Genomic DNA, 15,903 nt, shown 5'->3' with positions numbered 1-15,903 from the left:
GGTGTGCCTTTACTGTCCCTATGCTAATAGGCACCTTGAGTTGTTCTGCTAAGTTCCACACTGCAGGAGCTGTGCGTAGGTAATTTCCTTCCCATCTGAAGAGACCCATCCCCTCAATTCCCATAAGGGTAACCAGTCCAATAGTGTACGCACTACCCAATTTGAATCAGAGAAAATGCAAACCTGACCAGTGGTGCCTCTGGAATTTTCCAGTGCCACCGCAACAGCCACCACTTCTGTGGCTTGAGCAGAATGGAGTTCACAGGATCCTTTATAAACCTTAGGTGTTCCTGCTGATTCTGTCCAGGCTTGTGCTGGAATTTGTTTTCAGTCACTTTAATTGCTGCAAACCCAGTATGGGGTTTCCCTTCCTGATAGTAACTAGATCCATCAACAAACCACACTAGAATATCCTCCACACTTTCTAGAGCTGGATCACAAATGCAAAAAGCAAATGGACTTGGTTTTTCTGGTGTAATTTGTGGTAGTGAGCACTCATGAGTGGCTCCACTAGGTGTCTCCCCTCCTTCCACAGGCCATGCTGTTAGGGCATAAGGGACAAGGAACAGGTGGGGGACCTTTTCTACAGTCACATATCAGTTTAATAGAGCCAGTCGAGGATTAGAAACCTTGCCTTCATTGATTTTTCCTGACAAAACATTTGATGGGAGTGTGGCTTGTTTGCAAGACCACCCAGGCTGTTGCCAATTAAGTACAGGCAAGCCCTGCTTAGCACTCTTAATTGGTTCCTGAAACACCAAGCATTAAGTGAAACCGGAAGTATTTGATGACCTAAGATGGCAACCACAATTGTTTTTAACAACCCAAGATGGTGACTGCGAGCGTTATAATGAAATTCATTGTGCGCTAAGTGAAATCAGGTATCAATTTAAAATGAGTGTTATTGTGAAATAGCGCTAAGTGAAACAGCGTTAAGCGGAGGTTACCTGTATTCCCCGTGATGTAAGGCCCAGACTAGAGCAAAGACTTCCTTTTCACAGGGGGTGAATTCTTGTTCAACTTGACTCAGTATTCGTGACACATAGGCTATAGGCCTTAGCCCAGTGCCATGGTCCTGTAAAAGCACAGCACCTAACCTGTCTTCTGAGCCAGCTAAACAGAACTCAAAAGGTAACTCTGGTCTAGTATAGGCCAATGCTGGGGCTTGCATCAGGGCATGCCACAACTTATTAAAAGCACTTTGCTGAGCAGGGCCCCACTCCCATGGCTGACTCTTTTTTGGTAGTGATGTAGTAGAGCAGCTTTTTCAGCGTAAAACTCAATAAATTCATGTGAAAACCCTGTCAGGCCCAAGAATGAATAGAGGGTTGTTAAGTCCGTAGGAGCTGGAAGTTTGCACAGAAGTTCAATTCTTTGCTTACCATGGGTACGGCCCTCTGTTCCTAATTCAATGCCCAGATACTTAACTTGTTGTTGCACCACCTGTGCCTTCTGTGAGCTGATCTTAAATCCAAAGTCACGTATAATGGCCAGAACTGTTTGAGCGCGTTCCAAACACTGTTCTCTGGTGGCAGCAGTAATCAAAATATCATCTACATACAAGATAACATGATCTCGGTCAGCAACTGGAAGCAGGTCCCACATTTTAATTACGTGCGAGTGGCAGATGGCTGGTGCGTTATGAAACCGTTGAGAGACTCGGGTAAATGTGTACTGCCGCCCCTTAAAGGTGAAGGCAAACTTGTACCACAAGTCGGGATGGCAAAAAAGGCATTTGACAAATCTAGAACAGAAAACCATTTAGCACCCCCTGCTATGGAGGCTATAACCTCTGGATACTTAGCAACCACAGCAGCTTATGGAGGAGTATAGCTATTAAGCTCACAATAGTCAATAGTGAGTCACCAGGTTTTTCCACCTCCCTTTAAGACTGGCCAAATTGGACTATTATTGGTACTGGGTTGTTCAACTAGGACTTTTTGTTGCATGAGGCTCTGAATTATTTGATAAATACCAGGTTCAGCAGCCGCTGGGAACCTGTATTGTTTTTGTGGGGATGGATCAGGACCCTCTACCTGTTGAGAGGTGTCTATCCTGCCACATTACAACTTATTGTGTGCCCAGACTGTAGGAACAGTGTTATCAATGCCCCAGACATTTGCAGGCCGCTGTGGCCGTACCAAGTTTTCCTCAGCTTTTAAAGCAGCACAGCAGTGTGCAGCTGAAATGACTTGCACATCTAGATCAGTGGCTGGGCAGTTATATTCTGACTGATCTAAAATTACATTATTGGCCAAACCCACTACTACACGGAGCTGGCGCAGGGCATCTGCCCCTGATTCCTTGCCCTCCTAGTGGTGTGAGAGCAAAGGCACAGGCAGGCAGACACATTTTCCCACCCAAAATCGCAGGGGGTTGGTTAAAGGTGCCAAGGTAACCTTGCCATTAAATCCTTCTAAAGTTTGTGTCTTTGGGACTTTTAGCTGGGAATTTTAGGGACTCTCACAACTAATGATGGAGATGGAAGCACCTGTGTCTAATAGCATTGTTTGCTGCCTCAGTGTCCCCTGAGGTGTTGGCTCTTCCCAGAACACCTTAACCTCTGGTCTACCCCGCTGATCAAAAGATACAGGCACCAATTCATTCAGGAGTCGGACCAAGGACACCGGACAGTCCTAATATGACCGGCCACTATGGTTATGTGCTTCCCTCTCATGAGACCTGTGGCCCTTCTCTTCCTCTTCCTAATGGCGTGCCAGCTGATTAAGCAGCTCTGATGTGGAAAGCCCATCAATTGCCTCCTGGGGCTCATACCTTAACAACTGTCTCCACACCTCCGATTGCCACAGTGACTGATCGATGGGCCTCTCAGCCCTGAGGGGGGTCTGTATCCTTGGCCTCTGCCTCTGGGCACTCCAGGATAAGCTGCAATCCTTTTCTTTCTGGGCACATCCCCCAGCCTTGCTTCAATCTTGGCCAATGGGGTAGTCTCAGTTAAATCTCTTGCTGCTACCTTCATTTCACTATTAAGGGACTGCAACAATGAAACTTTGAAATCCCAGTCTGCAATCCCTGCTGTGGGATTGGCACCACTCCAGATAACAAAGCCAAAACCTTCTTTTTTGCCACAAATGCTCTCCTGGTTTCTGTTTTACTGAGTAAAACAAACCTAACAAATTCTCTCCAGGTAATATAAAATGCAAAATGCATTGCAACGTCTCCCTCTGGCCTCCTGCATATCCATACTTAAGGTCAGGTGGGAGAGCTAAAAACATTGGAGGGTTTAATGAACACTGCAACAGCATAGGGGTATCTAGCTGATAGTGAAATGCGGGCAGGTTATGGACTCCGGTAACCCAATCTAGGAGCATCTCTTTGTTAAGAGGTCCTAGAGTTTTTACATTAGCCTCAGCCTGAGTGGGTGAAAGGGGTGCGCTCTCAGTTCTTGTGTCAGTGCCAGTTAACTCTTCATGGGCATTCATCCTTTGGATAGACGACTACACAGCTACTGGTGCCATGGGAGCAGTAGGCAGGGACGACGTGTAGGGGGTACAAAAAGTGTCGGCGGCGCCTGTGGGTGGTTGCCACTCACCACCCTGCCACCATGACCACAGGCAGGGTCTTCAGACAGTCCACGATCCCCGCAGGCTGCCGCTGACCCTGCTGGCAGTGGCTGCAGGTGGTCACTGACCCTTGGTCGGTGCTGTGGTTGAACGATGTGGCTATCATGTGCCTGCTATTATTACAATATCTGTTGGATACAACTGCATAAGGCCATAATTTTGTCACAGTTGTTTTTAGTGGATTTCAGGTCTGAGGTGTATGTGGCAAGGGGAGCGGTATAAGCTGAAAGTTTAGCAAACAAATCAACACCTTTACTGAAAGCATCTCCTTATGGGGTGCACTGTCTCATGGGAGTTCAGTGGTGGGTTAAGATTTATTGGGGCCCTGGGCAAACAGAAAATTGAAGACCCCCCACAGCCCATTATAAACATGAATGTATCAAGGGGAAGCATGGGGGTGCTCTGCATGTTTGCAGGGGGGAGGGAGAGGCCCTGTGGCCATAGCTGGGCTGGGAGCTTACTGATGTCATGGTGCTTGGGGGCCTGGGAGTAGTTGTTGTGAAGCATGTAGCTTTCCACTTGTAGTCCCGCAGACCCACAAGCGTTGGCACTGTAGTGGGTCAGCCAGAGACATTCGGTCTGATGGGCATGGGTAGCCTTTGCTAGGAGCCCATGGCTCCCCGCCCAGCCCTGCCCCAGGCTGGCCCAGAAAGCTGTGGCTGCCCACAGAGCCTTGCTAGTAATGCAGAAAGTGAGCAGCCATGGACACCCAGAACAAGGTAAGGATGCTGCCTCTGGAGAACTGCTGCTCCAGTTGCAGGGCCGCCAGGTAGGGGTGTGCATCAGGCGCCTGAACATGTGCTGTGACTGGCTTTTCCCATAGCACTGCCTGTAGCCCAGGGCGGAGCTCCCGCTGACCCCTGTGCGTATTGGCTCCACCTCAGCCTCAGCCTGGTGTCTTGCATCCTCCGGCACCATGGTGCCTGCAGGAAGGCAGCCGGCCACACACAGTTAGCCTCCCCTCTGAATTTTTCCCAGGGGGCCCCTGGGCCCAGACCCCATGGACCTGTATGTTAATCTGCCCCTGTGGCAGCTACAGTGTAGAGATCTACCAACCCTATTCTTTCCTATAGGCTAACATTTCTAGCTGAATGACATCCTGTGTATCTCGCCCACTATAGGGCAAGGCACCTTATGAGAGCCGCAGAGGTTCTTTGATTTAATGGTTTTAGTGACCTCCCTGACAAAAATTGATCAAGTCCTCCCCTGCCACGAATGCCACATGCCCCAGAGGCTGGGAGGGCAAGGTGAGCTCCTGCAGGCAGCAGCAGCTCTGTCAGCAGTGGGACTGTGGCAGCGGCAAGCAGGGAGCTCCTGCAGGCAGCCGCGGCATGGTCGTCGTCGGGGGGAGGCAGGTGGCAAGTGGTGACCGGCCGCTCGTGCCACCAGCAGTGTCAGTAGCACTTTTCTCAGGGGATGCACCACCATGCTCAGAGAGTGCATGTGCACCCACTACGCGTCTCCAGTGTCCCCTGCCACCTGTTGCTAGACCTGCAGGCCAGGTGGTACAGCTGATGCAATGGTGGAAGGGATCTCCAGTAAGGACAGAAACCAGTTCACACCTTCTTTGCTTATGGCAACCATCCTTCCCAACCTCACAAATTCAGACAAGCTGAAGCCCCTAGTCCTGGCTACTGCATTGCTTCAGACTGCAGTTTCCCAACTATGGCTTGTTCTTCAGTGTATCAAGGCTGCTGTTATTGATGCTGCTGTTGTGGAAGATGTGACACAGGCAGGTACCAGGTGTATTTCCATTACCTGGGCCCTGTACCCAGTCTCTGCACCTTTTGAAAACCAGGTCAGTAGTACAGCAACACCATTAATTCCACTAACACCTCTGCCATGGTGCAGCATCTGACAGCAGAGTCCTGGTGCTGATGATGGAGCTAGCTAGTGCAACGAATCCCTCCCTGCAAGTTGATTCCACAGAGATGAGGAGTCGTCTCTGCTCTGGCCTACAGGCCAGGGAAGCTACCACGTCTAATCACTCTGACACCCACACCCACTTTTGCTGCATGTTCTTTCCTCTAGCCCTGCAGTACAACTGAGACAAAAGCAGCCCCATCATGAGCAGATCCATCACGAACAGTCCCATCACAAGCATCAAGACCAGTTCCCCCGGGGGGGGTGCAGGATCACCAGGGTGGGTGCAGTGCCTCCCTAATGCTGCCTTATAGCCTGGTATTCATTGCTTGTAATAGAGCATCTTAGATATTCCACAATGGGTCTTTATGACAGAGAGGTGGGCGTATCCCTAGTCCTGGTGATTTTACAGCCTGAGCTAAAACGGGAACAGCAGGAACAGAAAATAGCATGGCAAAGATTAGACAAGGGAAATCTTGGTCTAAAGCATAATTATTCAGTTAGGATCATTATTCAGTTAGGCTAGAGAATAATTGTTCAGTTATCTAGGAGGCTAATTTATGCGTCAGGGATAACAAAGTGGGATGGTTTGCTTTGCAAATATCTTAAATTATTTCGGTGTTTACTTTTTGTAGACACGTCAGTGTCTTTTAAAATACAATTAAAACATTTAGTTCTCTTGTTTTTTCTCCAATAAATGGATTGATTTGACAGGAAGCCTCCCAGAGAAGGGACCGTGATTTGATGGCTCAGACACTCATTCCCAACTAAAGAGATTGTGCTCCATCACAGGCAAGTCATGGGACCCAGGACAAGTCACTGAATCTCCCTGGGAGATGGTTCCTTTTCTTTCAATGGTGATGACAATGATGATGCTGATCCACTTTAGGAGTGCGGGGAGTGTTCTTTCACACTTGGATTCTTGTCTTTATCTTCTACCTATAAACGTGGAGGAGCTTTAGGGTTTGAGCTTGAGAAGGTTCTTTGACTTTGTACTCAGGCTATGCTTTTGAGTAGCCACCACGAAGGAAGAGGTGACACCATCAGAGGAAACATTCTACAGCAAAGTGGGCTGCAGACCTCATGATGCTGTCTGTAGGGTCTGTACAATCATGACTATGGGAACACTAAATAGGGAACTGTTATTCACTGTGCATTGTAATGCAAGAACTTGGCAGCACCCAATGAAATTATTAGGCGGCAGGTTTAAAATAAAAATAAATCCTTTTTTTTACACAGCACGTAATTAACTTGTGGAACTCCTTCCCGGAGGGTGTTTTGGAAACCAAAAACTTAATGGGTTAAAAAGGGGTTAGACAAATCGTTAAGGCCTATTAAACACAATAGTTAGGGGTGTAATTTCAGGCTCAAGACATCCATAGACTTATGACTGCTGGTAACTGGAAGGGTCTGACAGGAAAGGGATCACTCTACACATGCACTGTTTCTTAAACTCTGCCTCTAAAGCATCTGCCACTTGCCTCTGTCAGGGGCATGGCACTGGACTTGGTGGGCCTTTGCTTTGACCCAGTAGGACAGTTCTTATGTACTTGGCAAATCTGACAATCAAGCTCACTCACACAGGCACATAGCATTGCGGCTGTTTCTTCCATCTGCTGTGCTTTCCGTGTGCTTTCAGTTGCAGCACCCTTGATTACTGGTTGGAAGTTTGTGGCAAATACTGTGGGCAGCACCAGGGACATGCTTCCCTCTGTGAGGGAAAGGAAAATGCAGGGAAAACAAAACCAGAACAGTAATATCTGCTACCATAGACGCTGCACTGCCAGCATCTGGGCGACTCTCCCAGGCAGGATATGATGATTCAGTGGCCTCTCACTTCTCTCTGGGCCTGCCACACTCCACTCCTGCCATCTTCAGTGCCAGTCACTCACCCACAGCTGTTTCCACCACCTTTTTCCCACTGGCCTCCTAACCAAGCAGCTCTGAGCTGAGGTCACAAACACAGGCATTTCCTCAGTAAAGATTAAATTTAGTATGCCTATCCTTGTGTTCCTCATGTCTCCTCCACTAGCAAACCAGACAGAGATGGCTACGGGCTAAAGCTCATTTATTATTTTCGACAGTCTAGGACTTAAATGAACTGGAAGGGCTAGGAGTCAGTTGCTGGTGACGGATCCTGCCCCAAACACCTTCAGTCCAGCCACCGGTGTGGTTCACAAAATCAATCCTGTCCTTCTGAGCTGATCTTGACAGGCCAATTCTGGAGCATCTTGTATCATGGGTGCTCTCAGCAACCTATGTCTCTGTTTCCCTCTGTCTAAAATATTAGTGATGTTACCTTCCCCCCTTTCTAAAAGTTCCCTGTAAGCCTTCAGCAATCCTTGCTGCCAGGGGAGCTCACTTCCTTCCAACAGGAATGTCAGGCTACGAGCCCACAGTGCCATTCATTTCCACAGTTCGCTCCCAGAGAAGCCAACCTCCTTGCTCTTACAAATGCCATGTACTGTGCTACAATCTCCTTGGAGACATCCCTAATGTCACTGTCTTTGCACTTCAGCAGAGACCTCCACCTCCCCCTCAGCTGCACGTCCCAGCTTTGTTTGCTTCCTGCCAAGATGATAGTTGAAAAGTCACTTCTTCCCATCAAAGTAGTCAGAATCTTCTTTAATTATGCCAGGCAGCATGAGAACCCAGGAACTGCCATGGGAACAGCAGTACTCTGGATAGCTCTAAAGGGAGCTAGAGAAAAGGAAATCCTAACAGCCCTTCCCAGCAGATTCCTAGTATCAGCCCTTCCCAGGAGCTAGAGAAAAGGATATCATAACAGCCCTTCCCAGCAGATTTGTAGTGCTTGGTGGCCTGGGAGTAGTTGTTGCGAAGCATGTAGATTTCCCAGCAGATTCGTGGAATCATGAAGCATGTAGCTTTCTCCTTCCCAGCAGATTCGTGGTGCTTGGTGGCCTGGGAGTAGTTGTCCTAATACATCTCTGCCCAAGGGACATTACCATGACAAACAATTTTAAGCAAAGCTGCTCTGGATTAGAAACCTCAGTTAATGAAGGGTCTGTGGCTTTGAATTTCAGCTTCATTTGGAATGGAAATGAAAGGAAACACAATTTTGTTTTTCAATGATCTTGACTTTTCAATTTGGCAGAATATTATAGAATTAGCATCATGCCTTAAACATTGTACAAGTGAAAAATTCAAAATGAAAAGTTGAGGGAGTGGGGCATTTTAACATTGCTGAGAGGTTTCTTTTTCTTGCTTTTCTTCCTAAATGAAAGTCTCATGAAACTGAAATGATTTCACAAAGTCATTTGAGCTTCAGCGAGCTAACTGAATACAAATCCTTTGAAGAGAGGCATACTGGGATGCCTGGGCACCCTGGCAGTGCCGCCCACAGCATGTTAGCAGCCAGTCCAGCAGTGCAACTGTTGCTAGTTTTGTGTCCCTCTTCCTCCAAGGTTAGCACCCAGAGCTGGTGCCCCAGTTGCCCCTCCCCTCCCACCTTTGTTACACCTGTACTGTTGCAGTTTCTCTGACCAGTTCTCTTACATATTAATATTGAGCTTTAGCAACATTAATGTCTGTGTGGCGGAGCACCTTTGGGGGTGCTTCCCACTTGAGGTCTTTCACAGGCTCTGAGGGGAACTTGTTTTGGAGGAGCAGCTGGGGAAACCTTCCCCAGGAACTATATTAAGGAGGGAGGTGTGTGGCAGGGCACTGTTGGTGCCTGCCACTTTAAGAGCAGAGCCAAGATGCCAGCAGGTGCTTGATTGCTGCAGCCACTTAGATCTCTGGCCACCTATATAAACAGAGCAGTTCCCTACTGGTAGGAGAGGTAGTAACATTGTCTGGCTGTAAGGCTGCGTGCAACATCCTGGCAGTAAGGGAGGAGCTGTAGGGGATGGTTTGGAGGCTCCTGGTCCTGGGCATGACCTAAAACTGCACCCTGCTAGGAGTGGGTGGCCTGGTGGGGCTCTCAGTGGTGTGGGAGCCCACAGAAAATGCCAGGCCAGTTACCACCCTGGTGAAAGGTGAATCGGGGTGCCTTAACACCAGTCCTCACCTTTGGGTGGGAGATTTATCATCGGAGGTAGTTGGGGCCAGGCACAGCTGCAGCCAGCTGAGACCCATGGGGTGCAAGACCCAGAAGGGGTCAGGCATGGCTACGGCCACCTGAGCCCCACTGGGGAGGGAAGCCCCATGGCCCTAGGGAGTGGGGTGGTCCCAGGGAGGGGGCAGAGATGAGGAGCCCCAGTGAAAACCAGAAGGCTGGGAGCCCAGTATGTTTGAATGTAGAGAATTGCCCCCAGAAGGGGCCCAGGCAAGCTTAGACCCGGTCAGGTAATTGGCTGGCCACTACCCCGGTGGGGGTTGTGGGAGAGGCCCAGAAGACGGTATGTCTGCCACACAAGGTATGAGCTAGCTAAAGCCTATGGCCCAAGAGGGAGCAAGGCAATACAAGTTGTTGAAGTTGTAAGAGGGGGTAGAGTGTGAGAGGCCCTGGTGAGAGGAGGGCAGTATGAATGTGTGCATGTCTGAGGCCTGACAATAAGACCTAAGCTTGGTCTGGCTATAGGCCAGGAGCATTGAGCCATCTGGATGTCATCTGCGAGGCTTGAGCTATGGTGTAGGGAAGGAATGGAGCCACAGATAGTGCCGTCTGGCATCGGGGCAAAAATGGGCAGCCTTCTGCCTTAATTAACAACTTAATTGATTAATGACAAGGCATGGCAGGAGGGACAGGTGGGTGGCGTGCCCAAAGGCAGTTGGGGAAACTAGCACTGTGGCTAGTCAGGGAGTCCCATGTTGCCAGTCTATTAGTACCAAAGGTCTGGTATCAGCTACCAACTTGGCAGACTACACAGAGCGACGTTGCTGGTGAGTGCAGTGGCAGTGGTGTTTTGGGTTGAGCAGATAATGGGAAAGCATGTTCTACTCATGTGATCCCAATGTCCCCTACCTCATGGTTTTGTTAATGGTGACCATAGAGCAGTGATTCTCAATCCAGATGCTGTGGCACCCTGAGGTGTTGTAAGATCCTTTTAAGGGTGTATGGGGTGCCACACAATGTTAGCCCTGTCAGCTGTGCAAATGCCTGCAAGTGATTCACAAGATAACCCCAGAGATTTCAGATAGGAATCCAAAGGTCCTACCCCCTCCCCCCCCCCCCGGCACCAGCTAGAGCACAGGTGGGCAAAATGGTGGATCCAGCCAGTGGCCAGACTCCATTTCCCAGAAGCCCCTGATTACATCACTGCAGCTAGTTTCCATGGAGACCCCAGGAGTGGTGGCTCCCTAACAGCAGGAAGCCAGAGTTTCCGTGGGGACTGGCCCCCGCAGCACTGGCAAGGCTCATGGCTAGGTGGGGAGCTGCTCCAGGGCCAAGGCTAGGATCTTGTGGTGGTGACAGCATGGTGCAGAGCTGCAGTCCGCTACCTACTCACCCCTCCCCAGGGCATGCAGGCAGATTGCAACTCTACCCTGGCTCTGGACCATGCTGTCACTGCTACAAGATCCCAGCCTCAGCCCTGGAGCAGCTCCCTGCTCAGCCATGGGCCCTGCCAGCACTGCTGGGACCAGTCTCCATAGAAACCCTGACCCTGAGCTCAGGGAAGAGGATTAGCTAACATGAGTGTGGGGTGGCAGGGGAGAGGGGTGGCAGACACATACTCAACCCTCACCCATAGCAAAATGGCACTTAGGCACCCCTCACCCATTTGCCTTGTTCCAGCTGCATCTGCGCTGATTCAGATCTGCCTGCTCCTGCAGCTGAGTGCCATCCATCATGATGACAGTGACTGACAGGACTGAGTGTTCCCTGGCACGCCCCTCTGCTCTCTCTTCCTTGCATTGTTTTCTCTCCCCCACTCCTCCCTCTACCCCAAATTCTCTTCCTACTCCCTTTCTCTCCATTATCTTCCTATAACTCCTCTCCCTTTACTGCTAGATGTACGGCAGCACTTGGATGTTCCTCTGTGCCCAGTGCTGCCCAGACCCAGTGAGGGAATACCTCTTCCCCTAACAGCTCACAGGCTAAACAAAGGGAACATCCTACAGCTTTGCTGTGGCTAATTCTCTGCTTTAAACCCTGTGCTTTCTTCTCAGACTCCTGATGCCACTCATCAGGTCTTGACTCTCAGCTGTTGGATTTTCCCTCAGTAGCATACAGATGCTTACTGAGGGTTTGGTAGCTGTAAAACTGGCCTGGTCAGAGTCCATGGTTATTATGACTGTAGATCAGCGGTACTCAACTTTTTAACAAGCTGTGGACCACAGAAAAGCACTGCCAGAGCAATGAATTCACCAGCAGGGGAAAAGAAGAGACAAGGAGTAGTTGAGTTCACCCCTGTGCTCTGGAGTTGTACAAAACCACTGCCTCCACACCAGCAACTGATGAGCTCAGAGAGCTCACTGTGCATGTTGAACTCCAACAGGAGCCACAGTGACATGCCAGTGAGTTCATGCCAGTGATGGCTGTTGACACAGGCTTCTCAGCCCAAATGTTGAGCACCACTGCTCTAGATCAAACTGGCTCAGGTTATAACCATATAGTTATGGTTGGAATGACCCCATAGTGCTGTTACAGAGTCTTACAAGGAACCTGCAGTATACAGTGTTTGAAAAAAATGCCAACTGTTAGCTGTGCAGTGTGGTACAGCTCGGTGGAACCATTGCAAACAGCTGGAGTTTAATTTCTCTCAATCTTGCAAAGTGAAGTCAATTTTTGGGTCAACATTGGATCCCAGCAACAAGGCAGTGATGTCTGAGTGAGACTTCTCCATCTGTGTATGACCATCTCCACTCCAGGACCAATGACTATAATTAGAAGTCATACAAGAAAAATTCCCGGACTCCATGTCTCTGATTTCTCCTCCAATGGGAAGCTGCCCGTGATATGAGCTCCCATTCATCAAAGGTGAGTAATAATACTTATAGGTGCCTGATTGGTAAATGCAGCCTGATATTGGGAAAGCAAGCTGGGATCTTTCCTTGAGAATCAGACAGTTCTGCAGGGCAGATTTGGCCTTCAGTAACACCTGCAGTCACTGCCACCCCAACCTTTATTTGTACCCTCCATAACATATGCCACCTCATTCCTATCAATGGCTTTGCAGAGATGCACTGACTGAAATGCATTGAACAACTTGGTCAATGATGCACAAAATGGAACAGACTCCAGCTTTTCCCTCCCAGAGGCCATCAGGAAAATCTTCCATCATCTTACTGTGAGCTGGCTCAGGATCCCATGCAGGTCAAACAGGAGTGAAAGGCAGTTAAGTCAGATTACATATCATAGAATCATAGAAAATTGGGGTTGGAAGAGACCTCAGGAGGTCATCTAGTCCAACCCCCTGCTCAAAGCAGGACAGTCCCCAACTATATCATCCCACCCAAAGTTTTGTCTAGCTGCATCTTAAAAAACCTCCAAGGATGAAGATTCCACAACCTTTCTGGGTAAACTGTTCCAGTGCTTTACTACCCTCATGGGCTAGGGACAAACATTCAAAAAGCCTGAGCCTGAATTGATTCAATTTTTGCTGGTTAGTTTAACCTGGCTAGGCTATATCACTTTGTAACTGCGCAGAAGTGCCAGATATGCAGGCACATGCCTGCAGTAGCTCACCCTAGAAGCCAGGGGGCAGTAGAGCAGCCCTCCCTGCCTTGGACAGAGCTGAGCTTGCGGGGGAGGGGGGCGTGGCCAGGCCCGGGGAGGACACTTTGATTAGGGAGGTCTGCCTGCACCATCCTAGGCTTTTCCCCACTTGCTGCTCAAGAGGTGGGTGTTGCTAGACTCCAGATCCCCGCTAGCACTCTGAGGCAATGGGGTGTGTGCATTGCATGCATCTGTTGATGATACGGAGCTTTTCAATCTCCCTCCCCGCTTCTTTATGCTGTCTGCAGCAAACTGACAGGCAGCAAGCCAGCAAAGGGCTGATAACAGCATTTATCACCTCATTAGCAAAACAATAGCCTCTCTCCATTACTTCAAACTCTTCCTAAACAGCTTACAGGCTGATCTGTTGATTAGCTCCAAACAGCCCTAAGCAGTCACTGTTCTGTCTGCCTGTTCCAGTGAAATTGGAGAGACTCACACACAGACACCTCTTAGCATTAGCTAGCATACCATATGCCTAAGGTCCATGGGGCTAGGGTCCTTGCTGTGGGGGATAGGAGAGGGGGAGCCCTGCTTGTCCAGAAAGCATTGGGGGTGGCGGGGGGCAGACAGACTCTGCTGTGCCTGCAAGTCTCTGTCAGAGCTACAGGCAGGGAGCAGAGGGGAGGGGCCAACCCTGCTGTAGAGCAGAGAGCCCTACCCTTCCCAGAAAGCATGCTGGGATGCTGGGGGTGTCTGGTTTATCTTAAACCAGCAAGGGGTCTGGGGCAGACATTGCATAAACCGGTTTGAGCCAAATCAGCTAAGTCTGATATTACATTCAACCAGGTTTATCTCAAACCAGTTTCAGCCATTTTCAAACTGTTTTATGTGCACTAAACATCTGCTCTGTTACAGGTTTAAATCAGTTCCTGATCATTTAAACCAGTTTATGTGCAGGTCCCTAGCCATGGTGAGAAAATGTTTCCTAATATCTAACCTAAACTTCCCTGGCTGCAACTTGAAACCATTGCTCCTTGTTCTGTCATCTGTCACCACTGAGAACAGCCTGCTTCATCCTTTTTGGAACCATCCTTTAGGTAGCTGAAGGCTGCTTCAAATCCCCCCTCAGTCTTCTCTTCTCCAAACTAAACCAGCCCAGTTCCCTCAGCCTCTCCTCAGAAGTCATGTGCCCCAGCCCCTAAACCATTTTTGTTGCCTTCCACTAGACTCTCTCCAATTTGTCCACATCCTTTTTGTAGTGGGGGGCCCAAAACTGGACACAGTACTCCAGATGTGTCTTCACCAGTGCTGAATAGAGGGGAAGAATCACTTCCCTCGATCTGCTGGCAACACTCCTGCTAATACAGACTAGTATGCCATCAGTCTTCTTTGTAACAAGGATACACTGTTGGCTCCTATTCATCTTACTGTCCACTGTAACCCCCAGTTCCTTTTCTGCAGAGCTACTGCCCAGCCAGTCAGTCCCCATGTCCAGCATGTACCGGCACATGGGATTGTTCTGTCCTAAGTGCAGGACTTTGCACTTGTCCTTATTGAATCTCGTGATATTTCTTTCGGCCTAATCCTCCAATTTGTCTAGGTTTCTCTGAATCCAAGCCCTACCCTCCAGCATATCTGCTACTCCCCCCCAGCTTGGTATATTCAGCAAACTTGCTGAGGGTGCACTCCATCCCATCTTCCAGATCATGGATTTGCTATTTACATTAAATATACATAGGTTAGCTACTCTTAATTAAGAAAGAGCTTACTTTACAGGCTCCCACCCCCATTTTTTTTAAAGAAATTTTCCATGTTCCCAGCCGAATCAAGTCCAAATCCATGAGTCAGTCCAGAACTATAAATGTCCCTACCACCGGCAAACATCCTCCACCCCCACCAGGGGCTTCATATATTTCCAATGTCTTTTGGCAGGCATCCTACATGCAGGCCCAAGCCTGGAGGCTTGGGGTTCAGATGCCCCCGAGTTCTGCCTGCCCTCAGCCATATGGCTGCAGGAGTAAGCTAGGGAGGAGCCTCCCATTTCCTTAAAATAGGCATTAAGCCCCAACACATCAGTGGATACTAAACCATGCCAGAAGAACAGTTATCCCCGGAAATGGTTAAGGAAAACTGCTTTCATGGACCTAGATAAATGGTACTTCCCCTGCCCTTGGGGTGGAGGGGGGGGAACATGGGACACAAATTGATCTGTGAACTGACTTGCAAACTGTTTGGAAACTCCTTGCCCTGTTTGCTGCTCCCGTTTGCTCACTCAGGGTCAATTTTCTGCAGAAGGTGGTAGTAAAACCATGCCCAGTGCTGGGCACAGTATTCAGTACAGCCTGATGCCTTAGGAGAAAAACAACATTTAAACAGGATAAAGGGGAGGATTTCTGGCTAGGTAGAGATGCCAGATTCACAGCTCCCAAACCAACCATGCTCTACTTAATGATTGGGCAACAACAGTACCAACTCCTCTGTCACTGGCTGGCCCTAGCACTGCCCTTAGAAGCTCCTTTAGTGGTGAGAAGTGTACAGAACATCACTCTCTTTAGTAGCTATTCTGCTTGTGGACAGTTCCTTTCCTGACTCTTTCCTTTAGGGCAGGGGTCAGCATGGCACGCAAGGTCATTTTGGTCAGCACACCACTGCCAGCTCAGGCTCTAAGCAGATGCTGCTAGTCAGAGCCCAGGCTGCTCCCAGCAGGTGGCTGGGAGGCTGCAAGCCCTGCTGCAAGCAGACCGGGCTCCATGGGCCGGCTGCAACCAGAAGGCTGCAAACAGCTGCTCTGGGCTCTGGCATGTTGGCACTCCGGCACCTTCCAAGGTAGACATTGTGGGTTTTTTGGCCAAAAAATGTTGCCTACCCCTACTTTAGGGCAAGAGAATCACC

Source organism: Alligator mississippiensis, chromosome 10 (genome assembly GCF_030867095.1).
Source record: "Alligator mississippiensis isolate rAllMis1 chromosome 10, rAllMis1, whole genome shotgun sequence".
Taxonomy (NCBI): domain Eukaryota; kingdom Metazoa; phylum Chordata; order Crocodylia; family Alligatoridae; genus Alligator; species Alligator mississippiensis.
The sequence above is the reverse complement of the archived record's forward strand: the minus strand, read 5'-3'. Positions refer to the sequence as shown.